A 27,625-nucleotide genomic window follows, 5' to 3' on the forward strand; every position below is an offset into this window, starting at 1 on the left:
GAACTCAATAATAATCTTTTACATATTAATCTTTTGATTTTTCATATTTTAAAACGTTTATGTGCTGCTGTGCATCCATGTGATAAGCAAATGCGTGTGGTTGTCCTGTTTATAGGCGCATATTACTAACGCACACATTAAATAACAAAAACAATATTGCGCCATTGACTTTAGACTTTAGAGCAGGTTTTTGTTGGACAATGGGGTAGTACATTTTAGTTGCCTCAAAATAGCAACGCGCCAACAATGCGCCTGAACACACCTCGTTTTCAGACCAGAACGCCTATGGGTGCAAATGCATTTGCTATTTAAACAACGTGGAGCTAAACGTGAAAATGATCATTGCGCCAGGTTGAAATTAGCAAAAGACACTTGCGTTGCGCATTGCGCTGCAGCCCATAATTACTCTACAATTAACATTTGTTAAACTTAAAGATTATCTACACTTATCTGAAACTTTCAGCTGCAGAATTCTTTGCACCTGTAAAATCTAATGTTAACCTAATGTTCATGGGGTTGTAAATCTATAAAATCATAAGTTCTTGAGAATCGTAAGAGAATTGTGATCCTTATTTTAAAGATGGGGTGCGTGATTTTTGAAAAACACTTTGGAAAAGAAAGTCAGCCTTCCAAAACACACTTGTAGCCAATCAGCAGTAAGGGGCGTGTCTACTAACCGACATCGTTGCCTGGGTTGCGAATGTGTGGGGCAGGTCTATCAAAAGAAGGTCTAGATTCTATTGGGGTAGGGGTGTGTTTGTTTAGGTGATTTCAAATGTCAACATTGGCTTTCAGAGATCATGCACCCCGCCTTTAAGCAAAAGCATTTTATATGGAATCTTGCAGCAGCTCTAGTTACTTGGGTCTTAAGATCAGAAAGTCTCAATCCAAAATCATCTACGTCTCCAGAAGTTGTTTAAAAGATGCCAGAAGTCTTAAAATGGGTCAAGGTTGGATCTAGTAAGGCAATGGGTTTGGGTGTGAAGGCATTAGTATGATTTTTATTGAAACACTTACAAAAATTAATGTTGACTAAACTATGAAGAGAAACACTGCTTGACTATTAATAATCATCAGTGTTTTTGAAAAACAAGTTTCTTAACTGGAATAGCTGCATAGGGAGAAACTTGAGAGTGAATAAACACTCTCCAGCAAACTGAAGTGTTTTCTATGTATATGGCTCCGATTAATCAAACTGTTGTATAAATGCAGTATCACACTCGTAGTTGTGTGATATAATTGCCTCTGGCCTAATCAAAGCCATGCTGACATAGAGCAATATTACACTCCTACTAAAGCTATATTACTTTAATAACACTGTCTTTTCAGTTAACCAGATGCTGAGATGTCCTTAGACCTCTTATCTCTTATCTTTCATAAACCTCAAATCTCAACGGCATTGGTAAGATTAAAGTTTATGATATCAAGCAAGTTCAGCTGGAGGGTAATAAGGTCACAGTTTCTGGACTCTTCAGTCTTATACGACAGTCAGTTTTCACCAGTGAAATGAGTCCACTATTAATAGATTTTATTATTTATTTATATATTAATCTTTGGCTTTTATACACATTTTTATGTTGAATCATGAACCTGTAACTCAGTTGGCAGAGCATTGCGTTAGCAGTGCAAACATTGTAGGTTTGATTTGCAGGAAACACTTATGGGTCAGTGACCAGCTAATTTTTTCAGATCATTATCCTGATCTGATAAATGTGCAGGGGTGGATAGAGGACTGAAAAATCATACTCAAGTACAAGTAGGGGTGAGCGGGGCACAAACTAATGCGGGTTAATTGTAATGCAGCTAGTTTACATATTTCTACAGGGCCGGGCAATCTGTGCTTTTGGTAATTTTCTCTTACTGTCAGAAGATCTCCTGTGAATTTGTGAAAAGTATGGATGTGTTTTAGTTAAGATATTGAACAAAGAGTGTTTTGGAGGCATAAAAATACATTTCATCTTAACCCATAATGTGTAAATATTGGACAGAACACAATGTTTATTCAAATTTAATGTCGAATTAATGCTGATATTTTGAATATTTTAGGCAAGCAAAGCTGACATGACTTAACCACATACTGTTGCCCTTCTAACTGGCTGTCCTGGAAGGTGTAATGGTTGATGAGCCTAGTTGAATGGTAAGCTTGTGATGAATCTTTGGGTCAGTCGAGATCACAAGCAGTTTAGTCTTTGCAAGGTTCAGCTGCAAATGATGATCCTTTATTATCCAGAGTGAAATGTCACTCAGGCAGGCTGAGATGCATGCAGAGACCGTTGGATCATCAAACTGGAATGACAAGTGGAGTTGTGTGTCGTCTGCGTAGCAGTGGTAGGAGAAGTCATGTTTCCGAATGACAGAACCTAGGAATGGAGAAGAGGTCCAAGCACTGAGCCTTGAGGTACCCTCAGTATAGAGGCATTGGGATGTGTCCTATCCAGGATACTCTAAATGACCTACCCGTGAGGTAAGACTTGAACCATGTGGCAATTGACAGTGCCAAAAGCGGTAGATAGATCCAGTAGGATCAGAACAGATGATTTAGATGCTGTCCTTGCTTGCCTTAGGGCGTCAATGACTGAGAGCAGTGCAGTCTTTGTAGAGTGACCATTCTTAAAGCCAGACTGATTGCTGTCCAGGGGGTTATTTTGCATGAAGTAGTATTACAGGTCTTAATTAATTCGGAGATATATGCTGGAGTGCGAGGGTCAAAGTTAGCAAAGGTGCCTGGAGTGGATGCAGAGAGGGTAGGAGAGAAAAAAGAAGGAAAGAGACTATAAATACTATTAATTTTATTCTGGACAAATTTTAAATGACTCACAAAGATCTGCTGAACTATTTATATCAGGAGAAGGGGGGTGACTAAGTTGATTAACTAAGGAAAACATTATAAGGGTAGTGTAATATCATGTAGAGCGTGCATTGTTTAAAGCGGATTTGTATACCTGAATAAGCTTCTTGTAAGCAGTGGGATACACACTTAGGCCAGTTTTCTTATAAAGGGGCTCAAGGCATTGACCAGTAGCAGGGGTAAACCAGGGAGATGTATGGAGAGAGGGTACTGGTCTCCTTTTGAAAGGGGCGTGAGAATCAAGGGCAATGGAGATAGAGGTATTATATTTGGTAATGATATCCATAGAGTTAGTATGTTCAGTAATGTCGGAAAGGTTATTTTGTAAAACAGTGGCAAATAGTAATGTATACTCAGAATTTAGGTTTTAAGTTATAATGGATTTTGGTTTTAAATGTGGATGAGAAAATTCACAGTTTACTTCAATAAATATATGGTTTGCGCTTGCGACGTTCCTTTGTTATAAGGCAACTTAGGCCCTGTTTACACGTACATGGTTATTTTTAAAAACTGAGAGACTTCGTTTGTGCCCCTCGTTTACACGCAAAGGAGAACTCACCTCTGAAACCGATTGTTTCTAAAAACTCCGGCCAGAGTGGAGATCTTGAAAATCTTCGGTTGCACGGTTGCATGTAAACTGAGACAAATGGATGTTTAAGCAGGCAAAGTCAAAGAGTATGCGCCAGAGCTCACACCTACGTCAAAAGTGTGACCTATGTTTACATGTGACTGCTACTCTGAACGCTTCCAAGATCACATTTATGCTCGTGCAAACTCGTTTCGTGTGTTTGTATTTGCAAATACAGCTGCTCCATTATGTCGAGGAGCAGAGACGAGTGCTTGGAGGTCAGAAATTTTATGCTTCTTTGACTTCATGCGGGGCTGCAAGAAACGACAGACGGATGATGTCAAAGTACCGCGAGAACGATTCAAAATTAGACCTCTACATGTGATTCCTCAACTCGCTCTCGCTGTACTTTGACGTCATCGATCACCTACTGCAACAACTCCTCCCTCCAACACGAAGAACCTGTTCGCGTCACCACCAGCGCCGCCGGTGATTGGCTTACGTGGGCTAGAGCTTCTCTTGATATGTGTGCACGATATTATTTTTGAAACCGGAGAGGTTGAAATGTCTGTTTATGAAAATAGCCGCCCACGTGTAAACATAGCCTTAGCTAGAATAAACACGCAGACACTGATCAGCTACTTAACTCAGAACAGCCTCCACCTTGAAGTGTTGGTTCCTATAACAAAAGTATTTTTTTTCTGAAAGCATATTTTCTGCAGTCCTCACAATATATAACGTTATATTTGTGGCTATTTCGTTATTTTTATTTGTATACACAAGTCCCTCACGCCCAGCTTTTCACTTTGACGTTCAAAGTTTTTTGATATTAGAACATTTTTTAGATGATGTATTCCAAATATGATGACTCGCAAGAGTTAAGCAGTTATGGTTTTCACAAGCTTCTCCAGTGAAGTGAGTAAAGAAACTGCCCAGTAGGATGGTCCTTATAATTGGTCAGTTTTGTTTCATGTTAAACTCTCACCCCCTAAATGTGTTAGGGTATCAATTAAAACACACTGTGCAAAATTTGGAATTGTTCCGAAAATATCTAGAGGTTGCTCAAAGCCTTTATTTCCGAAATCACATATTTTTGCAAAAACTACTATTTAAAAACGCACAACACACATAAACTTGCTTCTTGGAGGGTAACTTTGTTCGTTATTTCAGTCTCTTGTGATCTTAGGAACCATATAGCGGACTTGCTTCATGTTGCTTCAGCCATTGTCTCTGTTCTTGCTTTGAAAGACATATCACAACTAAGTTTTAATTGCATGGAGCATGGTCAAATAAGTCCATTGCTGCCATAAGTATATATTATTAAACAATTATAATTCTAGCACAAAGTATCACATAAAAGGCAAATGTTTTAAAGCAACACCAAAGAGTTTTTTTTACCTTAAAATAACGTTTCCAAAAAAGTTTCAGTGGTTCATCCACACAAAACAGGGTGAATGGCACTTTCACATTCGCTTTGCAGCCTTCTATCGGCCAAAACCGCACTAAAGAAGTTTCCAACCGTCTTGTAGCGGTCCTGTAGTTCGAGTGAAAACTACAAAAACTTGCTTTACGGCAGACCTACAATCCAATCAGAGCCAGCTATGCTGCAGTATTTACGACAGTGGTAATGAACAATTACGCTTCTAACCTGTAGGGGGAGCAAAGAGCCAGAGTTCTTTAGTGTTGCTTTAATCTAAGGTATTGATTTTTTTTCTTTTTTTTACTTATTTATTCAAACATTGGTGGGGTGAGAGCATGAACTTTTAAAAGTTAAAAAATAAGGACCAACCTACTGCCCAGTTATTTAACAATGTTAAAATCACATGAGTTTGTGAAAACGAGACACTTTAGATTTTAAAGCATAAGTATTATGTATTACTATTTTAAAAGTATTATTATTATTAATGTAAGAATATTAACTTTATCCACCCCCCAGGTAAAACTGTTACTAATGACTGGAATAAACTGTAAATTAGCAGCAATGCACTTATTTGAATGAAGTGCTTGAATTGTCCCCGTGTGCGCTGGTACTTCTGACGTCTGAATGGAAGCCTGCCCATCCCAAGCTTTAGAAGCGCATTTTGCTTAAATGGTCGGATCAGTATTATTCTTAGTGAAAAACACAACAACAAAGCATTGACAAACATGCTTACATAAAACAAAACAAAAAATTAAAAAAATTATCAAGCAAGCATTACCGCCATCGTCTTGTCAGTCAGCTCAAGTCGCCTTACTCACTTTAAGTAATAAAGATGTCAATGAAATCTGACACCTGCTGCTCATCTGTACTGCTTCCACTGAATTGAGCAAACACTTTCAGTTTTCAATTGTCGTGGCTGCTCTTTACTGAACTAAATGATTTTGTTACTATAAAAAATCTAAATAACGGTGGGTGGTGGTGCCGCGGTGGGCAAGTGATGTAATTGGTGAGAGACTGACCACCGTTTAACACCAGTAGTGAGTGAATAAACCGAAATAAAACGATCCCTGGACAAATCCCGGAGACATTTTCCATGCATTTTCTGTAATCGGTGTGTTAAGGGCTATTGAAAGTGTAGTCAGTCTCTTTTTCAAATTATAGGCTCTGGGTCAATTTTACCACACATTTCACAAGTACACTTAGCATAAAACATGCCATCATAGGAATGAAACAAACATGATTTTTATGCTTTTTAAAAAAATGTGTTATAATGCAAATCATTACGCTCCACAAGTTTGTGTTGTGTTTTTAGCATTGCTGAACTTTGATGGCATTGATTGTAAAATTCTTTGGTAAACTACAAAGGGGCTTTAAGGAAGCAGAGAAGGTGGTGTTTACAGTATAATTGTTTGGATTCGTTGGAGAGAATAGACTGTTTGTTTTTACTCTTACTGTGATTCCACCTCTACTGGCCACATCAAGCAAAATAGATTTTAAAGGGATTTAAATATAATCAAATTGTGCACCCTTATTCCGGGAATGCAAATATTTAATGTGTTTTACTCTGTGAACAATGAGGACATGCCATGGACTTGAGTTATTTAAGTGTGGCACTTTCTTTCTGACAAGCTCAATTGTTTCATATCTAAATATCATGACATACAGTAAACTAGCAGCAGGGTTGTGTGCTATTCAAAACTTAAAGGCGAAGTGCACAATGTTTGAAAAACGCTTTGGAAAAGGAGACGGGCCGACTAACAAAACACACTTATAGCCAATCAGCAGTAAGGAGCGTGTCTACTAACCGACATCCTTGTCGGGTTGCGTATGTGCGGGGCGGGTCTTTTAAAAGAAGGTCCAGATTCTATTGGGGTAGGGGCGTGTTTGTTTAGGTGATTTCAAATATCAACATTGGCTTTCAAACATTGTGCACTCCGCCTTTAGCTGAGCAATACTTGATGCTGTCGGTAGAACAAGCAACCGGCTCCCGAGTGCCTCTCGCAAAAAATATTAGATGTTGATGGTTTCTTTCCCGTCACAGAAAACCACCACAGGTTTATCAATGCTATTAAAGTATTATTTTGTTTTTGTTTGTTTGTTGATCACGAAGTACAAAGTAGATGAGGAAAACTAGGATTCCGTGTACTTAACGCGCCACCATTGTTTGTTTACAATGCGTGAAATGGTGCGCTGTAATTTGTGGAGCGGATTTATTGCATTCTGCAGAAAAGGAGGAGTGGCGTTTATTGCGTTTTGGAAAAAAAGAGAGAAAAGATGACAGAATAACATGGCGGATATTGTATTTTGCGTAAGACAATTAAATACTGACCTGATATAATACTGATTGTGGCAGTAACTTATTTTTTTTTAAATGGCGTTTATCGCGTTTTGGAACCAAACTCTTCAAATATACTTGTTTTTCCACACATACTGTAGGAAGTTGGTATATGCTTTCAAAAGATGGATCAAACTCAAAGGCCTCTTTTTATACTTTTACTAAAAATAAGCATTTTGTAAAAAGATGAAGACATGTACAGTGGGGCAAAAAAGTATTTAGTCAGCTACCAATTGTTCAAGTTCTCACACTTAAAAAGATGAGAGAGGCCTGTAATTTTTGTCAAAGGCACACGTCAACCACGAGAGACAAAATGAGAAAAAAATCCAGAAAATCACACTGTCCGACTCTCTAAGAATCCATCTGCAAATCATGGTGAAAAATAAGTATTTGGTCAACAACAAAAGTTTATGTCAATACTTTGTTATATACCCTTTGTTGGCAATGACAGAGATCAAACGTTTTCTCCACAAGGATTTTACATATTGTTGCTGGTAGTTTGGCCCATTCCTCCATGCAGATCTCCTCTAGAGCAGTGATGTTTTAGGGCTGTCGCTGGGCAACTCCCTCCAAAGATTTTCTATGGGGTTGAGATCTGGAGACTGGCTAGGCCACTCCAGGACCTTGAAATTATTCTTACGAAACCACTCCTTCTTTGCCCGGGCGGTATGTTTGGGATCACTGCCATTCTGAAAGATCCAGCCACGTTTCATCTTCAATGCCCTTGCTGACGAAAGGAGGTTTTGAGTCAAAATCTCACGATACATGGCCCCATTCATTCTTTCCTTAACTCGGATCAGTTGTCCTGGTCCCTTTGCAAAAAAACAGACCCAAAGCATGAGGTTTCCACCCCCATGCTTCACAGTAGGTATGGTGTTCTTTGAATGCAACTCAGCATCTTTCTCCTCCAAACACAAGAAGTTGAGTTTCTACCTAAAAGTTATGATTTGGTTTCATCTGACCATATGACATTCTCCCACTCTTCTTCTGGATCATCCAAATGCTCTCTAGCAAACTTCAGACGGGTCCGGACATGTACTGGCTTAAGCAGGTGGACACATCTGGCACTGCAGGAATTGAGTCCCTGGCTGCATAGTGTGTTACTGATGGTAGCCTTTGTTACTTTGGTCCCAGCTCTCTGCAGGTCATTCACTAGGTTCCCCCATGTGGTTCTGGGATTTTTGCTCACCATTCTGGTGATAATTTTTACCCTACGGGATGAGATCTTGCGTGGAGCCCCAGATCGAGGGACATTATCAGTGTTCTTGTATGTCTTTCATTTTCTAATAATTGCTCTCACAGTTGATTTCTTCACACCAAGCTGCTTACCTATTGCAGATTCAGTCTTCCCAGCCTGGTGCAGGTCTACAATTTTGTTTCTGGTGTCCTTTGACAGCTCTTTGGTCTTGGCCATAGTTGAGTTTGCATTCTGACTGTTTTAGGTTGTGGACAGGTGTCTTTTATACTGCTAACAAGTTCAAACAGGTGCCATTAATACAGGTAACAAGTGGAGGACAGAGGATCCTCTTAAAGAAGAAGTTACAGGTCTGTGAGAGAAAGAAATCTTGCTTTTTTGTTATTGACCAAATACTTATTTTCCACCATAAATCGCAAACAAATTCCCAAAAAATCAGACAATGTGATTCTCTGGATCTCCTTCCCCACCCTGTCTCTCACAGCCGAAGTGCACCCATGACGAAAACCACAGGCCCCTCCCATCTCCCCAAGTGGGAGAACTTGCACAATTGGCGGCTGACTAAATACTTTTTTGCCCCACTGTATGAGATATAAACACAATCACTTTATCATAATAGCACTGCCATGATATATAGACTCTATATTTATTAAGTCACAACACTTCAGTGCTTATAAAATGACTAGTATTTCTGATGCCCATTCGTTGCTTTAAATAGTTGTCATCAGTTGTCATCTTTCTTTTGTAAAGCCAATTAGAATCTTGCAGACAATTATTTTGATATTATCACTACATCTTATTAACAGTTTGATAAATGTTCGCGTAATACAATTTGATACATACTTGCTTAATAGCAAACCTACAGTCTAGACAATTATTTTCACAGTTGTTATGTACAGTCAGTAACTTTTAATGGACTCTACTTGCCTTAAGGTGTTGTAAAAACAGAATAGTGACAAATTATAAACTGCTTCATTCAAAGCACCCCAAAGGAGAAATCTGGACACAGTATGTTGAATACCAAAAACTGTATATTTTAAATGAGCATTTGTTTCATATAACAAATATACTAATAAAACCAATAAGTGTGAACCTAGATTTTAACAATAACAAATGTGTGCACAAATAGGAAATGCAAATTAAATACATATTTTTACCCAAATATGCTATGAATTAATTTCATGTTTATATACCTATATTTTATTATTTATAGTTAAACCATGATTCATTCGATTTTTATTTTTTAGAGCAATTATGAAAGGAATAGTTCTCTCAAAAATAACAAATTATTCCATAAGGGAATTGGTGAAACAGATTTCTTGAACTGAAGTGAGTTGAAGAAAGTACATGTCAGACTAATGATAAGTAAAGTCCTAGTAAGGGTCTGCAGGTGGTCAATGTTGGCAGTATCATCCAAGGTTGGTGCTTATGGCCCCAGGACACTGACAATTCCAAGGATGTTTAGATTCTCAAATCTGCTCTCAAGATTGCTGATCATGAAAGGTTGAAGGACCTGCAGTGATGGATGACAATACATTTTATTCAGAAAAATTACACTCTAAAAAAATGCCTGGGTATTTTTAACCCAGTGTTGAGTCAAAAAGGGACAAACCCAGCAGCTGGGTTGAAATTAACCCAGAAAATGTTTATATTTGACCCTACAATAGGTTAAAACAACCCAGTATTTTGGGTTGAAACAACCCATTAAGGGTTCATTTACAACCCAGTGGGCTGGACTCGTCCCTTTTTGACCCAATACTAGCTCAAAATACCCCACAGATAATTAATTACACCATGTTAAAATTGTCACTTTGTAGGCCTGAACAAAAGTGTGCCGTTTTTGGGTGTGTCCTTTAAAATGCAAATGAGCGGATGAAGTACAAACACTGATCACAATGGTGGTGGGTTGTTGCAATTGAAACTCAGTTGTGCTGTGAATTATTTTCTTCCTCTATTTCTTTCTGTACTAAATGGCAGTGCCGTGGTTGGATAGTGCAGATAAAGGGGGCGGCATTATCCTATTCTGACATCACAATAGGAGCCAAATTACAATGACCTATTTTTTCACATGCTTGCAGAGAATGGCTTACCAAAACTAAGTTACAGGGTTGATCTTTTTCACATTTTCTATGTTGATAGAAGCACTGGGGACACAATTATAGCACTTGAACATGGAAAAAGTCAGATTTTCATGATATGTCCCCTTTAAGACCTAAATGACCCTGTTTATGAGGATACTTGCAAAAGTGGGCAGTTTGATGCAGATGTGTATTTAAGGCCAATGAACCTGCAAAAATGCTCACAAGCTCAATGAGCAGCGGACTTGTGGCTTGCACGCTCCTCTCACACAGAAACGGCGACCGCCGCGCATATACTGTAGCCCTGTTGTTTGTGTTTCAATAGCTTAAAATCACTTGTTTTTAAACTGCAGTGCTGAAATACATGTGCAAATGTTACGTTTTCGTGACCACACGGACATCAATGTGATGTGAGTTTGTAACCTCGATAGAGATGATAGTTCAAAAATGCATACATTTATCAAAAAAACGAATCGATAATTAGTCTACATTGAAGCAATGGGTTTTTGTAACATTAGTCAAAGGTAAGCCTTTCTCCTACCTCGACTCTATTTACAGTTATTGGAAACCGATAATGGAAGTTTATAATGTTTTTAAATATAGATGAAGAGTTTAGATGCTAAATTCTTTAAGTGCATGTGACATTTTCTCTTGTAAGAGCATTTTTTGTCAGTCATTTATCAGTGCCACATTGTGCGGCTAATTTGGCATTTGTTTAACGGTGCTCAGTTAAACAAAGATTTAAAACAAAGATGATCAGGGTTGCATCAAATATTTGGCAACCAAAATTACAAGTGAAAAGACAAAATAAATTTTACCAAACAATGAGGTCTTTAATGATAAGATCAAACAGCAACCAGCACAGAGTAAGATTAAAAAGATTAAAAGATTACTAGTTTTACTACAAATAAAATACCATGGTTATTGTGGTGAGACCATAGACCATAAATTAGTGGTTACTGCAAATAAAACACATGCTTCCCTTTCTTTACATTGCTTGGTAATTTTTACATATCTATCACCATAAAAAATGTGTTAAAACAGGAAAGAAGGTTGTGGTCTCTTTTGCTGGTTAATTCTGCGTTAACCACACAGCATTTGATGTTTATCTGTCTATTTAAATGAAATGCACAATAAAACAAACACACTTGCACAAGTCTGCTTTTACCTCGGATATACAATCTACATCCGTTGTACAACAACAACACACGTCTTTGGTAATGTTGATTTTGTGTCAGCTCTTGATTGCTGAGTTGGTGCGCTAGTAACGTCGTGGTGACGTAACTTGAAAAGTTGAGTTAAAATTCCTGGATTTGTCGCCTCGTTATAACTTTGTACCGTAATCTGCCTGTCGTGGTCATGTCGTGACAACGTAATGGATTAAAAGTTTTGTGTTTGGAAGCAGTTTGTAATTTAAATCTTTCATTTAATATTCTTTGGGCGGACATCTGCAGTACAACTTATTTAACTTATCCTTATTTGCCTACTTTAACTTTTTTACAGACATTCAATAACATGAACGACAGACTCAGAGTTGGAATAATTCATTTTACTGAACATGTGTTTAAAACATTTAAATGAAGATATGTTAAAATAAACATTTTAATGGCCTCTCTAGTACTTGAATGAGGATGACACTTAAATGTGCAGGCGTAGTTTTGTAAGAAGGAGAAGTTGGTTTCCTCTTCAGATAAGTACATGTTTCTGGTTGCCAGGGTAACCCTGCTCTCAACCTTCACCAGTCCAAAACAACAAACGTGTCCCATAAAACTGTTAAATAAAGACAATACAATAAATTAAGGTTAAAGAACATCTACATGGACTTAATTTTCGTATGTTCTAGGGATGCTCATTTCGGTTAATTTTTCCGACCGACAACCGCCGCTCGTTATCCGAGTATTAACCATTAACTGATAAGATTATAATATTGAATTGGCATTAAATAAAAATAAAATTGACGAGTGTTTGTGACCCGTTAAAAATACAAAAAAACTTTTTTTCACGTGTTTATTTTAACGTGCAAACCGCAGCATACAGAACAGCTCAACAACAGAACCTGGATTCAAATATTTTTTTTTACAGCAAATAAAACAGCATTTCTGACAGTGACAACAAAGAAAAACTGAATAAAATAATATGAATAAAACAAAATAGGCCTACACTAAATATTCTTTTAACTTAATTAACAAATTAAGATGACCAGAGTTTCCCGCAGAAAATGTGTTAGTTAAGGTGGTAGGTTGGGCGAGTGGGCGGGCATGGGGCGTGGCAATCAAAGTGTACGTGTCGTGATGAAAATTAAAATATTTTTATTTAAAACACTCAAATAAAACTTAATTTTGAAGAAACTATGACAGAAAATGAACACATACTTTGTAAAAAAAATTTAAAAAGCGGATTATTTCCCACTATGAATTGCATTATGTTAAAGGAGTGTAACTACTGTAGCATGTAAATAATGCACATAAATAACCTGAGCAAGAGCGCTCAACAATTATCTAATCAACAGGCATGTGAAACCTAGCTAGCAGGTTGCTTAAACAACAAAATCATCAGCCAACTTACTTTAAATTTGCAAGAACTATAGACTAATACAATAACAGGCTTAAATAAACCCAAAAATAAGTCAAATTACAGTTCTTACGGACACGTGTTTTATCAACTGACTATCCTCCAGACATGACGGACCACCTCTTTATCTCATTTTGGCCATGTGGCGCGCGTCCACGCTCGCGCTGTGAAGCGTGTCTGGGCTATTCTCCGCGATGTTTTATCAACTGGCTAGTTATCCTCCAGACAGTGACGGTCCGGACCACGTCTTTCTTATTTCAGCTGTGTGGCACACGTGCCTGCTCGCTGTGTGAAGCGTGTCCGTGGTTTTCTCCGAGATGCACTTGATGGCCTTTTGTGCAGCAAAATTTTTTATTTTTTTGGACCACCTAGTTAAGACGGTAGTGTTTCCGAGCTTAGGCGGGCCACCAGAACTTGAAAGTGCTGCGGGAAACCCTGATGACAAAGCGAAAACTGAATTCGTTTGAAAACCGGCTTCCCTTTCAGACAAAGATTTTTTGTAAAATAAACATAGCAGGCCTACCTCTACCCACACCTTTTCTAGTTTTTAATTAAAAAGGTAACTTATCTACATGCTGTGGGCTTAGTCTGGAGCGCAGCCTGTTGACAGTCAGACCCGTGGTAGACAACACCCTCAACGATGGCACAGGTGTCCCAGGAATACACAGATAACATCTCGCAGAGTGGCCAGCTTCAAGAAGCGCCTTTCATTTGCTTTCCACCAGTCAAGAGGATTAATATCCAGAGACGGAGGATCGTCTCTCATATAGATGTCAACGTCTGCTTCTGGACAATCAGTGGCTTGTTGAGGGGTGCTGTAGTCACCTTCCAGGAGCAATATCATGGTGTTGCTTTGGCCACGTTTTTTATCTCCAGCTTGGGCAACAAACGCCGCTTTCTCATCTCCCCCCGTAGTGGCCATTTCCAAAGCAGCACACATTTGATAAGCTTTGCTTTTGTGGCTTCTTTCTCCGTTTGAGCAAAGGAAGATGTTTATGGCGAGGTTCCAGGACAGATGCGATCAGCACAGGTTTGGCCACTAGATCATCCTTTTCAACCTGTGATGAACATATATCTCCTAATTAATACAAAATAATAATAATAACAACAGCAAATACCTCCATGTGGTCCCTTAAGGACTGCCGAACCTTTGCCTTGTCACTCTGTGGCCGTCATTCTCAACTCTCATCAGGTGTGTGTTCAGCAGGCTAAAAATGATGTGGTACATGTTGGAAATCTTTTTTTCTCATGACATCATAGTGGTTGCACATTTTAAAGTTTCCAACACTCCTCCCTTATCTGCCAGTGTTTGTCTCGTATCTCCAGGGTTCTGGCATCTTGCAGCCTTGTCACTGTTCGGTCAGACAGAACAGCTGTAACAGCCCAGCTTTGTTCGAGTAGTCTTCCAAACATGTCACAGACCGAGTTCCACCTTGTCTTACACGACTGAATGAGGTGGTGTTTTGCAAGTTGCATCTGTTCTTGTTTGGCTTCCAGTGCCTTGGATGCAAGGGTGCTGTGGTTAAAGTGCCTAACAAGCCGCCCAGCTGCAACGATCACCCGATGCACAAACACATTAAATCCGTCATTTACAGCGAGCTGTAATGTATGCGCAAAACAGGGAACCGAGTCCCAGTTCACCCGTTCTGGAGAGTTTGCAGCAACTATGTTGTTGCGTTTTAAGAATGATCTGCCTTCACTTGGGCCAGATTTGTTACAGCTCTTTTACTTTTAATAGTTGGTTGACACATCACTACCAGCATACACGGAAATGATTGTAATTTTTGATTGCACCATGCAGATGACTTTTAAGTTCTAACAGTCATGCATCTTTGTCCCGATATTTGCATGGCTTCCATGTGCCAGGGCAGGCCTCTTATATTAATGGTTTCACAATCAACTGGCAGTTACATTAATCTGTCTGGCGTACATGATCCCAAATGCAGATGAGCGTGCTTTATTTACACACATTGTTGCATTGTAGATTAGATGTTGGATAACAGCAGTTCAGTGGGATGTTTCACCTTTATGGAATGTTGCTGTGCACCCTGGAGAAATCTGACATCTCTAGTGCTCACTAACACAAGAGCCAGAAACTGTGTCCCTGCCAACAAAGACTAATACAGAATGAAAATCAAAACAGTGTGGGGGCATGATGAAAACAAAAAGGAATTAATAGTGGAGAAGATGTTTGTACTTGTAATACTGTTTATAAATCAGTTGCAGATTGAAAGTTTGTTTTTGAAATCTTAACATTAATGTTTGTTAAGGGAATTATAAATCATCCTGAACTTATAAAAGAAGGAAAGCAGTTAAGACAGGCAGTTTTTACTTTCAGGAGGGTACTCATAAAACTCATGAACTCCTATAACATACTTCCATCTAGGGCTGAGCGATTTTATTGATTCTGCGATATAAATCTGTCTGTCCGTCCGTCCGTCTGTCTGTCTATCTATCTATCTATCAAGAAAGTATTGGTTTTTAAGCTGCGAGTATCGATACACAAGTCCCATTTAAATCCCCCGTGTTTACCCCCGTTCGCATTGCTGGAAGAGCATTTTGTGTAGCAGATACGTGTTTACACATCAAACTACGCTGCTACAATTTGTCACTTCAAAATACGCGAAAAGCCATTGAGTTCAATTGTCTGTGCATTTGCGCACTAGGCAACTCGTCTATGGTTGTAACCGCATTGGGAAGCAACCTGTTGTAAAGAGAAGACTTCGACCAATCATAGCGCTAGTTTTAAAGAATAACTAAACCCTAAAGCAACTTTTTGTAGTTAATGATCTGTAACAGGGTTCCCACAGGTCCTTGAAATCCTTGAAAGTTTGTGAATCTGGGGGAAATAATTCAAGGCTCTGGAAAGTTTTTGAAAATATACATACATGGATACAGGTCATTGAAAGTGCGTGAATCTATTTTATGCAAGAAGTTTTCTATTAGTTTAGGATAATATCATAAAATTTCTAGCCTTTTAAGCACACAACTTAAGTATTCGCTTTAAATGCTTGTATCTTCTATGCGAATGTTGATCTTCTATGTATGCTTTTTGGCATAGTTGTGTTTGACACATGAAAACGTCTTGGGTTACGTACAGTATGTAACTGTTGTTCTCTGAGAAGGGAACGAGATGCTGCGTCTCCCTTTCCATACTTCCTGTGTCCCTGTAACGCTGTCTTTGGCAATATTTCAGATACTTCAGATACGTATACTTCCTTGAGCTCCCGCATCCCCCATGTCTTTGTCGTTAAGCCTCACCATTGGTTGAATTTGATATACACATTCAGACGCACTTACCCCTGGAGGCGTCCCCAAAGTGTCACCACAGTGACACAGCATGAGTTCCCTTGAAAGGGAACTGTAACAATGTATCTTTAAAGGTAACACGATGTAACCTTGCTCTCACTTGAAATGTGTCCAAACATTTAGTCCTTGAATTTGAGAGTAGTGGACCTGGAAAGTCCTTGAAAGGTCCTTGAATTTGAAGTTAACTAAGGTGTGGGAACCCTGTGTAAGAATGGGGCTTTATTAGTGCTGTTCATTGATTTGAGTAACTTTTTTGACATTGGGTATAAAGTGTTTCAATGCTACAATATATGGTGTAAAGACGTCTGAGTGTTGCCCTCTTCAGAATGAATTTGAATGGTGGCTACTGCAGTTGAATTTTCTTATTGGATGCACAGTCCCCCGTGACGTAAGCGGTACGACCCTATGTAAGCAGGTTCAAGCTTACCACGTCCTTGTTACGATCTCACAGATTTTAAAATTGTAAATATGAAGCGGGTCAAATTTTTACACCTATTTTTACCGTTTATATATATTTTTTTACTTTTAACATATATATGTGTGTTTGTATGTGTGTGTGTGTGTGTGTTAATTTTGTTACTTTTGTTATAGTATATAAAAAAACACATTAAAAAACACCCTGCTGAAAAAAACAATAAAACCATTACAGAAAATTCTAATTGTACTGGTTCTAATGGAATATGGCCCAAAAAACACTACAGTGTAGTGGTTTTAATGGTAAAAGCTAATGGTTCCTATTGGTATTTTAATGGAAACCATTAGAATTTTCTCTAATGGTTTTATTGTTTTTTTCAGCAGGGCATTTATTTTCAAAAAGATACACACTTCTTGTATCCAGTATGTTGCCTTTTACTTACTGAAAACTCATATTTTCTTTTTAATTTTTAAGAACAATTGTTGTGTAGCTTGTGTTGTGTGTTGTGATTCGATAGCAGTTTAGCTTGCCGTTAGCTAAGCTGGCGACTGACGTATTCCTGTGGGTGGAGTTTAGTAAAAAAACTGTTGTAGTGACGTCATAAAAGCAGGAAGTAGATGGCTTTAGTCCAAACCGGCCGTTTGCTGTAGGTTTTGAAAGGCGAATTCTCAAAGAAAATAAATCGCCTGGCAGTGAACTTTGAGCTTTATCATTTTACAGGTATTATTTATGCTATTATAGCAACATTACACACTAACTAGGGTTTAAAAAATGGGATCAGTAAGAACGTGACCTTTAACTTTCATTAATTGTTACATGTCAAGTTTTCACAACATATAGTCAGTCTTCTCCTAATGTCTAAAATTGCACTACATGTATTATTTTTTACATTTTAATGATATATAGGCCAAACATCCTTTCCATTGAACATTACAGATATAAATGTCAGGAGTTCACCCCCTAGTGGCAGTCGTAAGGAAATTGCAGTTTAATCGTAAATCTGTCATTGGAGGGAAGCTCAGTCCAGCACAAAAACCCTAAACCAACTATTTTTAGTTAATGATCTGTAAGAATGGGTCTTTATTAGTGCTGTTCATTGATTTTAGTAACTTTTTTGACATTTGGATATAAAGTGTTTCAATACTACAATATATAGTGTAAAAATGTCTGAGTGCTGCCCTCTTCAGGTTGAACAGTGGCTACTGCAGTTGAATTTTCCTATTGGATGCGCAGTACCCCGTGACATAAGCGGTACGAACCTACGTAAGCAGGTTCAAGCTTACCACGTCCTTGTTACGATCTCACCACACACAGATTTTAAAATTGTTAATATGAAGCGGGCCAAATTTTTACACCTATTTTTACCGTTTATATATATATTTTTACTTTTAACATATATGAAAATATGTCGTGACGTAAGCATGTTTAAGCTCACGCCCTTGTTATGATCTCACCACACACTTGGTACGGCCTTAGTTTGTCCTGTCCGTTGGGATCTGCCCACTTTTCTTGCATTTTTCAAATATTGCCAGTGGGTGGAGTCAGGCTCTGACCAGGGGTTTAGTTACTCTTAAAATTATTCTCTGGTGCCCCCAGAGTGGGTATGTAACGTTTTAGCTAAAAAAAGCCCACAGATAATTTATTATAGCATGTTAAAGGGAAACTTCACCCATTTGCATTAAGCTTTGTACCGTTAGAACCCCAGTCATGTTTTTGAATGGTCGTGCACCATTCCCTCAGTTTCCCCTGAGAGGGGAGAAATACTGATTTCAGTGAGGCACTTCCTTCTTTCAATGATGTAAAAATCGTCATTTTGCGTCATTGAAAGAAGGAAATCCTGTATCTCTATTGAGTGTGAAAGACTACAGACACTCATTCCTCATTTTTCCAAGGTGGGGGCTATGGGTGGGACCCACTCACGCTTCAGACCAATTACAGATAAGTGGGTGGGACTTACGAAAATATACGAACACAGACCGAAAAAAAACGACCAGCCGCCATCTTTATGCTAAGCTAAGCTAAACAGAAGTTGTGGAGCGAGCCAGAATTCATGTTACAATAACAGTGGAAGTTAATCAATATTACATGGAAGAGGGTGATTTTACAAGCGTGATGCTCTAATCCGCTGTTCATTGCACCTTTATGAGCCACAATACTGCAAAGAGCTGAGGCAGATGTAGGAACAGAAGCCCGAGGAGTAGGCCGGAGCCTGGGCGTCGGCTGGGTAGAGGAGCCCGGTGAAGAAGCAGCAACCATCGGCCTCTGCTGCGTAGAGAAGCTTGCCTGTTCTCTCGCTGTGTGGCTTCTTTATAACATTTCTGCATCAGATAAGGATATGGACGTTTGTTTGGTGAAGGTTTCTATGCAAGAGAGGAACTTTGCGCGCGTTTGGAACGTTTATTTCACGGACATGTTTCGGTTTACGAGCAGACGCGCTGCGGAGTATATAAGCTTGGACGGACTCGCGCCGTTTGCTTTCGGTTTAACATTTCTGGATCAGATAAGGATATGGACGTTTGTTTTGTGAATGTTTCTGGTCGCGTGCTTATTTCAAAGACGTGTTTCGGTTTACGAGCACAAGCTCCAAGAGCTGAGGCAGCGCGTCTGTGGAGATATTATGCAGGGGACGCGTTTGTGTGGAGGAGGATGGAGGGATAAACGGACGTCTGACTAAAGTGAGTGTTTCTATTTTCTTTGTTATACTAACGTGGCATTTATGTACACAATAGCATATCTGAGCGGTGTTTTATATGTCTATATTGTGAGAGCAGTGAGGCCAATAATAACACAAATGTAATTACAGTAAACAAGAGACAAAAAGAAAATTGGTAAAACTAAATAAACATTTAAAATGCATACCCTTTTTTTAGTACTTGAAAAGACATTTGTACTGCGGATCTGAAACCGCACGTTACTGTTTGAATAAGACTTTGCTACACACCAGGCCAGAGTGTTATTGTGTGTACCACAATGTAACATCACGTTTAAAAGTAAATCATGATTGGTGTCAGTCAGACACAAATATGTAGTGGAAAATGTAAACATGAATTCAATTAGATGATTTAATTCATTTTGTGTAAACACAGTTCATACCTTGAAAACGGTATCACAGAAAATTTTAGTGGTTTTGAAACCTTGACTCTTTAAAACCTTGGTATACCTTGAAACCGGTAACCAGCCCATGCCTAGTGCTTCCTGAACATTGAACAACGGTCCGTCGTGTGAGTCAGATCTCTGTGCGTAGTGCGCGTCATAGGAATTTAACGAGGCTTCGAGGCAGAATTTTTGCCTCGAGGAATTTTTGTAATCGAGAAAAACAAGTAACTCAATGAATTGTTTCAGCCCTATGCTGTTGTATTTTTGAATACAGATACACATCTTACTAGGCTTTGCTTTACCATAGCGGTAATGTAAGGGGGGAAACTCTGCATTCTACATGCAAAGACAAGATGTTTACTTGTGTGTAGGGTTTGGATTAAAGGGAAATATCCAATGACAAGATTTAGGGAAACATTATTAATAGTCATCACCATTTAATCTATTTTGGTGTGCTTGTATCATTTCAGTTCATCTCTGGAGCTCAAGTGTCATGCATCGGACATTGCAGACTGGTGTTCCTAGAAATTAGGTGAATAAACATCAATGTCGTCAGCCGTCTACATAAACTGCAGTATTTGTTTTACTAAATACTGTATTTACTCACCGTAGTGTCATTTCAAGCACATATGACGTTTTTTATAAATATAAAACAAGATGTTTAGCAAAATGTCCACGCTATTTTTACAGAGGTGGTAGTTTATGGACAGTGGTCTCCAAGCTTCTAAAATAGCCAGAAATATCATAATAATTGACTATGTGAATAAATAGAGTGCATGCGACATTCAGAACATTAAAAATATACATATTTTTAATCATGATATAAGTCTAAAGTGTTAGATTCTTTTGTTGAGAAGTTTTTTTATATATTTAAAAAAAAGTAACATTTATTTATTTTTTTCCATTTTAAGTCAGTTTACAAACTCACAGCACTGATCAATACCTTGCACTTGATACTGGCACACTTTGTTGAAATCTGACAGTAAAAAATAACTAAGTGTGCGAAAACTACGCTGTTAACGATTTCCCTGTATTTTCACAGTACGGTACTGGCAGCACGGTTGCCAGTAAGTTAATGTATTTTGGTTTTACAGTACTGTACTGTACTACAGTTTTACAGTACACAAATTAGTACTGTATAGTTACAAAGCAGTACCTTAGTGTATTTTTACAATATTTTGTCTATTTTTACAGTAATTTACTGTACTGTCTATATTGACCCATAAATATTATTTATTTATTACTTAATACAGCTAATACAATAATATTATATATTATAGCTAGATATTTAGGTTTAAATCTATAGTTATTAATATGGTAAAAATCCTATCCTTGACATGACATTATGAATTGAAAGGCAATCCAAGCAATGTTTGTATCAAACATTTTATTTAAAAAACATTTAATTGAAACAAAACATATTTAAAACAAGATTTTAAACAATAATAAACATATAAACAAGTTAAATAAAATAAAATCAACAAGTATAAACACGTTTGGAGACATATTTAACTCTGGCAAATAGAACACTGGTCCATAGTTTGAAGTTTTCAGTTTAAAGTCCATCATCGACTAAAAGGTAACATTTAACTGTGGTAAAAAGAACACTGTCCCAGAGTCTTAAATATTCTATTTGAATTTCATTGAACACTAAAAATGAATGCATTAAACTGTGGCAGACAGACCACACTGGCCTTTAGTTTGAAGTCATCCATTCAAACTCTTATCAGGGACTGCATGAAGCTGTTCACATGGGGGTTAATGGCCACAGCTTTTCTCTGCACCAAGTTCCTTGTCTTTTTGCTTGCTCCTTGTCAGGATGTCCACTTTTCCCCATCTTTGGGATTAATTCTGTCCAGAAACCTGTTAGAAATATCATAAACATTGCGTCTCGAAATATAAGATAGATAAAGATTCTTAAAAAAACTAAACTCAGCCCTGAATTTACTCCTATTCTGAAACCTTTTGCTCTTATTCAACTGTTCCACACCTAATTACATTAAAATACAGAAGATTCACTTACCTCTGAAGAAACTCTGTCCTCAATGGACAGCATCCACATGCATCCTGCCATGATTAAATGTCCTGAAAAGAAAGTACAATTTTTACTGATTTGGATACAATCTTTAATTTTGTATGGGCGTGTGTGGTCGTGTGACAGTGTTGTGTGTGGGAACTGTGTATGAGTTTTAAAGAAACTGTAGTGGTAAAGTACAAACTTACCGAACATAATGTGCTTGGGTGTGTCTGGTATCACCCGTGGTGCCTCCACATCTGCCCTAACTCCTGAAAAGTGCAAGGACACTCAGGTAAACTACAAATAAAAAGTGATTAGACACATTACTGTGTACTTTTACATGTGACGTGAAAGCATTTAATATTGCAGTAGAAAAAATACATGACTTGTAATTTGTAACTGTACATCGTACTTGCCTGGTTCCTTTAAAGATGATCCATCTTACCCAGTCCAGCTTACAAGCAATGGTAAGACTGTAAAAAAGACAAATGTAACAAAATCTGTTAATAAGGGTTTATTCCTTAACATTTGTTAATGCCTTAGCTAACAATGAACAATATATTTTAAAACATATTTTAAAATATTACATTAATAATGATAATGTTCATTGTGCATTAACTAATGTGAACAGAGACAAATTGATATAAATATATGAGTGTTACTTACAGAAAACATGAATCACAGAGTAAAGTGGAGCAAACTGTAACGCTAGAGCTGTAACAAAAAGATATGATGTGTTACTGGCTGACATTTTGAAAGCATTCTGTTTATTACATGATGCATTTGGGAAATTCCCGTCGAATATCGCGCTTGAAGATTTTCAGAAAAATATACAAGTCAAATGTCAATAACTTTTGTCAGAATTGGGTTTTTATTAAATTATTATTCTATAACATCTTGTCTACAGAAAATCTCTGAAAATATCTCGTTTAGTGCAGAAAATAGCCATTTATTGTGACAAAGTAAAAAGACTGCCTCTTTAATGTTTAACCTGGACGGGGGTGGTGTAAGGGGCTGATCACACCAAAAGCGTTTATGGTAGTTGTAGGTGCCTTTTTTAATGATATTCTATGGGAAGGGGGCGTTTGCGTGCTGTTTATGCACGGCGAGCGCCTTGCGGTTTTTGCCGCCAGCCGCAGCACGCGCTTTTGAAGGAGCGTGAGAGCGGAGAAGCGCCGGACGTCATTCGCGTCTTTCCATTGTCCAATCGAATGAGGGGAGAGGCGTGCCTTACATTGTGGTGAGGGAAGTTTACAGTTGCTTTGAAGATCCGGATTCCACTCGCTCATTCTCTCCTGCGTGTTTGTTCACCTCTCATCCTCAAACAAGGTCAGAGCAAACGCCCTCTTTTTAAAGTTTCTGCTAATATGAAAGTTCACAGCAAAAGAGCGCTCACACTTCAATATTTTATTGACAAGACAGCTGACTCGGTGGTTGCTTAGCAATATAAAAAGCCGCGTCGCACTGCTCTTTTTTATTAAAGGCAGTGCGTCGTGCCTTGCGTTTCCAAGCGTTTTAAAGTGCATTTGGTGTAATTAGCCCCTAACACGGACTATTTCACACATATATTTTTTTACAAAGTTAGTATCTGCTCACTTTAAGGATAGACATGATTGCCTCAATCTGAGCAATCCTGGTGATGCCAGTGTCCTACACATTGTTATAATGGACTATTTTAGATCCAGAGATAAAGGATCAGATGACAGAGACGAGAAGACAAGGTACCAGTCATGCTATTACGTAAATGCGGAGCCCATTCTCCTTTCGTTCATTGATTTGAGGTGTTTTGGATACTTATATATACTGCATGTAATGCATCTGGAGTGGTGGAAACAATATGTCATACAAAATGTATTGGACAACTTATTGGGCGTGTAAAACGATTTGAAGATATTCTTTGTGTTTGCTGATATACCGTAATGATAACAATAAAAAGCGCGGCAATCCCTTTCATTCATCTGATAGTAAGATGAGCCCAGATCTGAATATTTGGCCTCATTTACAACTGTGATGAGTGCGATATATATCCATTTAAACAACGTTATGAGGTTTCTTGGTTTCTCTTCTGTGGAGTAGTTCGGTACTACAGTATGCTGTGTTGGATATTAAGTTTACGGAGTTTCAAGTCCTGTCTGTTTACAAACTATGTTGATATTCTTATATCCAACTTTTCACATTTGAAAAAATCGCAAATACAGATTATTGATTGATATATGAAAATGTTGCTTTTTCACGTGCACAGCTAACGTAAATCTACGAGTCAGCCTTGCCAAACGGTCGAACTTAATACTTCTCTCTGCCGCTAACTAAACAGATAAAGCACCGAGATATACAACCATAAGCTGGAACCACAAGACCGCGCTGGCAGCTTGTCTTTGTCCATTTCGTTAAAAATAGTTTCATTGTCACCACACTTTCAACACAATATAAACTCACCAAAACCCTCATAATTTAGTTAAAACAACCCTATATTCATTAATTAAGATGTGTAAAGCAAGGTTAAGCAGCGGTAGACATCTATGTGTAACGTTAGCTTACTTTCTGAGGGAGATTGAAACTTTGTTGGCATTTTCTCTCTCATTGGACGTTTAAAACAATATGATAAACTATTGACAAAATTCTTATACCAAAAATTAAGTTTTCATGAAACAGAAAATATACCAAACTTACCGAACTGCCAGAAATCAATCGTCCTCCTTCAGCTGCAGCCAGGTGTTGTGCTCTCCCTCCCACGTGTGATTTGACGTTGGCGCACTTTCTCTGATTACACTAACGCTGTATTATTGCCTGGCACATTACAGCAATGGCTACAGCAAGGTTAAACCAAGACCAAAATATACCGTAAAATGTTCCCGCTCAAACAAATTTACCCAGAATGCATTATGATCTGCAGTACTTTACTATAATGTACACATACAGTATAGTACTGTGGATTTTTAAAGTAATATACTGCTAAATCTACAGCGACACCTAACAGTGTACCTACGGTTAATTAAATACATGGTTTAAGAATTGGGAAGTTTACAAAACTTTGTCATGAAAAAAAAACAGTTCCGAATTTTTGAAATATACCACAGCTGCCAGTTTTCTATTGTTAAAAATATTTTAACACTGCCCTAACTGTCAACTTTTCCACAGTCTAACTCTGTTTACATAGACAACTTATTCATCTTTCCTAATTTCAACTTTAGTTCTACTTGTAAACATGGATTTGTGGACTACATTTATAACTCACTTTAAACACACTCTCATTTTTAAGTTATTAAAAAGCATCTGCTAAATGAATAAAGGGATGCGGATATAAAAAATAAAAAGCAGAGAATAGCAAGCCAGCACATTACATAACCACTTTAATATCTACATTCAGCCGGCTGTTATTAGGGCAGAAAGAAAAACATGATTCAAATCCAGGCCTTTTGGGCTAAGAGTGAGTCACATGACACGCAGCCTCAAAAACAACTTGCTTTCTATGTGCAGTTATAATACAGCATTATTATTTAGATACAAAATACGCAATTTTCTTCATCACCTGTTCAAGGGGTCACACTATATCAGATGTGTGAGAAAATTGGACATAAATGTCTGGGCAACTTTTCGCAAACTTTTCACTATATATCCATCTAATCCACAGCCTGATGTTCTTCTTTCTTTCTGACAGCCTTCAAAACAGAGGGAATAATTGCAGTGTGTGGGGTTTAATGTGACTTTGACCTGTGAATTCAGATATGATGTCAGGATTGTGTTTACATTAAATGGAGATCCAATCACAATGCGTCCTCGACTACCTCTGCTCTGTACCAGGTTGAATAACACTGTGCTCACAAACACGTTTACACTTGCCTTTTAGTACGTATGTAGACAACTTCTTGATACAGATCACATCTTAATGCCAATGAGGCCTGAAACAGTTTGGATCTGGTTTAAAAAGATACTTCAGTCCCTCATATCTAACATTCAGATTTATCAGGATATACAGAGCGGCAGATGCTACATCTGGTGTTTAGGAATAATGGTACGTGTTCTACCTTCTTTTAATTGCCTCACTGTGAGTAGGCCGTCCATGTTTCTGAATGAAGAATAGGCGTTGATGCATAACTGTTAGTTTTTGGTACGTGTCTGGCAAAAGCTGCATTGGCAGTTAGTATCTTGTGCAGATTGTGTGAATTTTCTATGCACAGAATACCCAGAAGACCTAGTATATTAAAGGGATAGTTCATCCATTAATGAAAATAATGTCATTAATTAATGACTCACTCCCATGTTGTTCCAAACTCGTAAGGCCTTCGTTCATTTTCAGAACACAGTTTAAGATGTTTTATATTTAGTCTGAGAGTTTGTTGACCTACGTACGGCAGTGTTTCCCATACATAGGCTCTACTTGGGCGGTGCGCCCAGGTAAATTGCGATCCGCCCAGGTAAAAAAAATCACTTTACGAATTTCCGTATTTTCTGAACTCGACTGGATGACCCGTGTTTTGGAGAGAGCGAGAGAGAGAGAGAGCGAGAGAGAGAGAGCGTGAGCGAGAGAGAGCGTGCGCGAGAGATAGAAAGGTGGGGGCCGGGTGACTGTGAAGATGATGCACGCGTCATAAACTCATCATCCAGCGCGGCAAACTGGATCAACTGCAGCACATACTGAGGTAACTAAGCAGCCAGGGAACTACACTGCGACCAAAATGGTCGCATATGCTTATGTGCATATGTGTTTATAGCATCCAAGTTGGCTTCATTTTGCGTGCAAGCACGTTGTGTCTCTCCCGTTGAGTGTCCGTTCACGTGCTCTCTGTTTCTCAATAAATTGGGTGCGACGCGAAGCAACCTCAGTGTCACATTGTATCCTTTCATGTTTCTGAACTTGAGCAGAGTTTTACCATTAGAGTTCTTTCTTCACTGAGGACGCGGGACCCGTACGGTTCCGGGTTTATATTTTAAATGGTCAGTCGGTTCCGGGTCGGTCCTAGTTCATTACTTCGGGTCCCAAGTCTGATTAATATTGTGTGTAAAACCAGAGTCGATCGGAGAACGGCCGCTAGCGCAAAGCTCGAGTCCTATGTCAGCGTGCCTCCGGTTTCTTTGGCGATAACAGCTGGCTCTTGTCACGACCACGCGCCGCTTCATTTTTTCTTTATCCCATTTTTTTATAATCTTACTATTAATAGACCATATCTTTACTAAAATCTAAACAGTTTGCACAGAGATTGTAGCAAAAAGCAGTGCTAATACTGAATGAGCAAAGCTCTAGCTGACTCAGGATATAAAACGCAAAGGTGTAATGTAAAGTCTGTCATCGGGACAGCACGTAGACTTTTAAATCTGAAATAATGAGTGGATTAAGCTTTTTTAATCGGCAAAAGAGAAATAGAAAGCAGAAGCAGTAAAAGTGCCTAACTAATAGAAATTATTAACATTATAACATCAGTCACATTTATAATCTATAGACCTGCACTGTCTATTAATATACTGTACATAGTATTGTATATAATTGAGTTTGATAAAAGGGGTCATCAAATTGCTTCATATATCAGTGCAAAAACATAAAGTGTTTTCGTGGTGCTTTAACAAACAGTGTCAGCTTTGTTTATGGCAAAGAAAGTTTGGGGTGGTTAGATTAATGAACTATAATGTGAAATTAATATTAATGTTTAATAAATCAAAGTATTGTGTTGTGTCACACATTATTAGTTCTTTGTCACATGTATAGTAGACCATTTTTTGTCGGTGGATATAATGATTGCCCTTTTCACGAGCTACCACCACAAGTAAATTTCAGATC

At 38.2% G+C, this 27,625-nt stretch overlaps 1 protein-coding gene, 1 long non-coding RNA gene and 1 pseudogene across 10 annotated transcripts in view; 1 reads left to right on the forward strand and 2 right to left on the reverse strand.

The window, feature by feature from the left end:
- thrb (thyroid hormone receptor beta) overlaps positions 1–27,625 on the forward strand; it is a 117,014-nt gene that overhangs the window by 18,118 nt on the left and 71,271 nt on the right. For 2 of the 9 annotated variants that reach the window (XM_073858036.1, XM_073858037.1), the window contains exon 2: positions 20,306–20,367. The exons of 6 other annotated variants lie outside the window; for them this stretch is intronic. The gene's annotated coding sequence lies outside the window, so the exon portion shown is untranslated. Of the gene's footprint in view, positions 1–2,046; positions 2,138–2,230; positions 2,465–20,305; positions 20,368–27,625 lie in introns of all 9 variants that reach the window. One more of the 9 variants, XM_055220318.2, reaches the window with a different exon arrangement.
- LOC141351611 (zinc finger BED domain-containing protein 4-like) lies at positions 12,761–19,922 on the reverse strand (annotated as a pseudogene).
- On the reverse strand, positions 21,121–24,779 carry LOC129455554 (uncharacterized). The gene is made up of 4 exons (XR_012359530.1): positions 24,523–24,779; positions 22,059–22,325; positions 21,859–21,920; positions 21,121–21,698 (listed from the first exon to the last, which is right to left on the reverse strand). It is a non-coding gene; the product is annotated as an uncharacterized lncRNA (long non-coding RNA).

The sequence above is a fragment of the Misgurnus anguillicaudatus genome, chromosome 20, assembly GCF_027580225.2.
Source record: "Misgurnus anguillicaudatus chromosome 20, ASM2758022v2, whole genome shotgun sequence".
Taxonomy (NCBI): domain Eukaryota; kingdom Metazoa; phylum Chordata; class Actinopteri; order Cypriniformes; family Cobitidae; genus Misgurnus; species Misgurnus anguillicaudatus.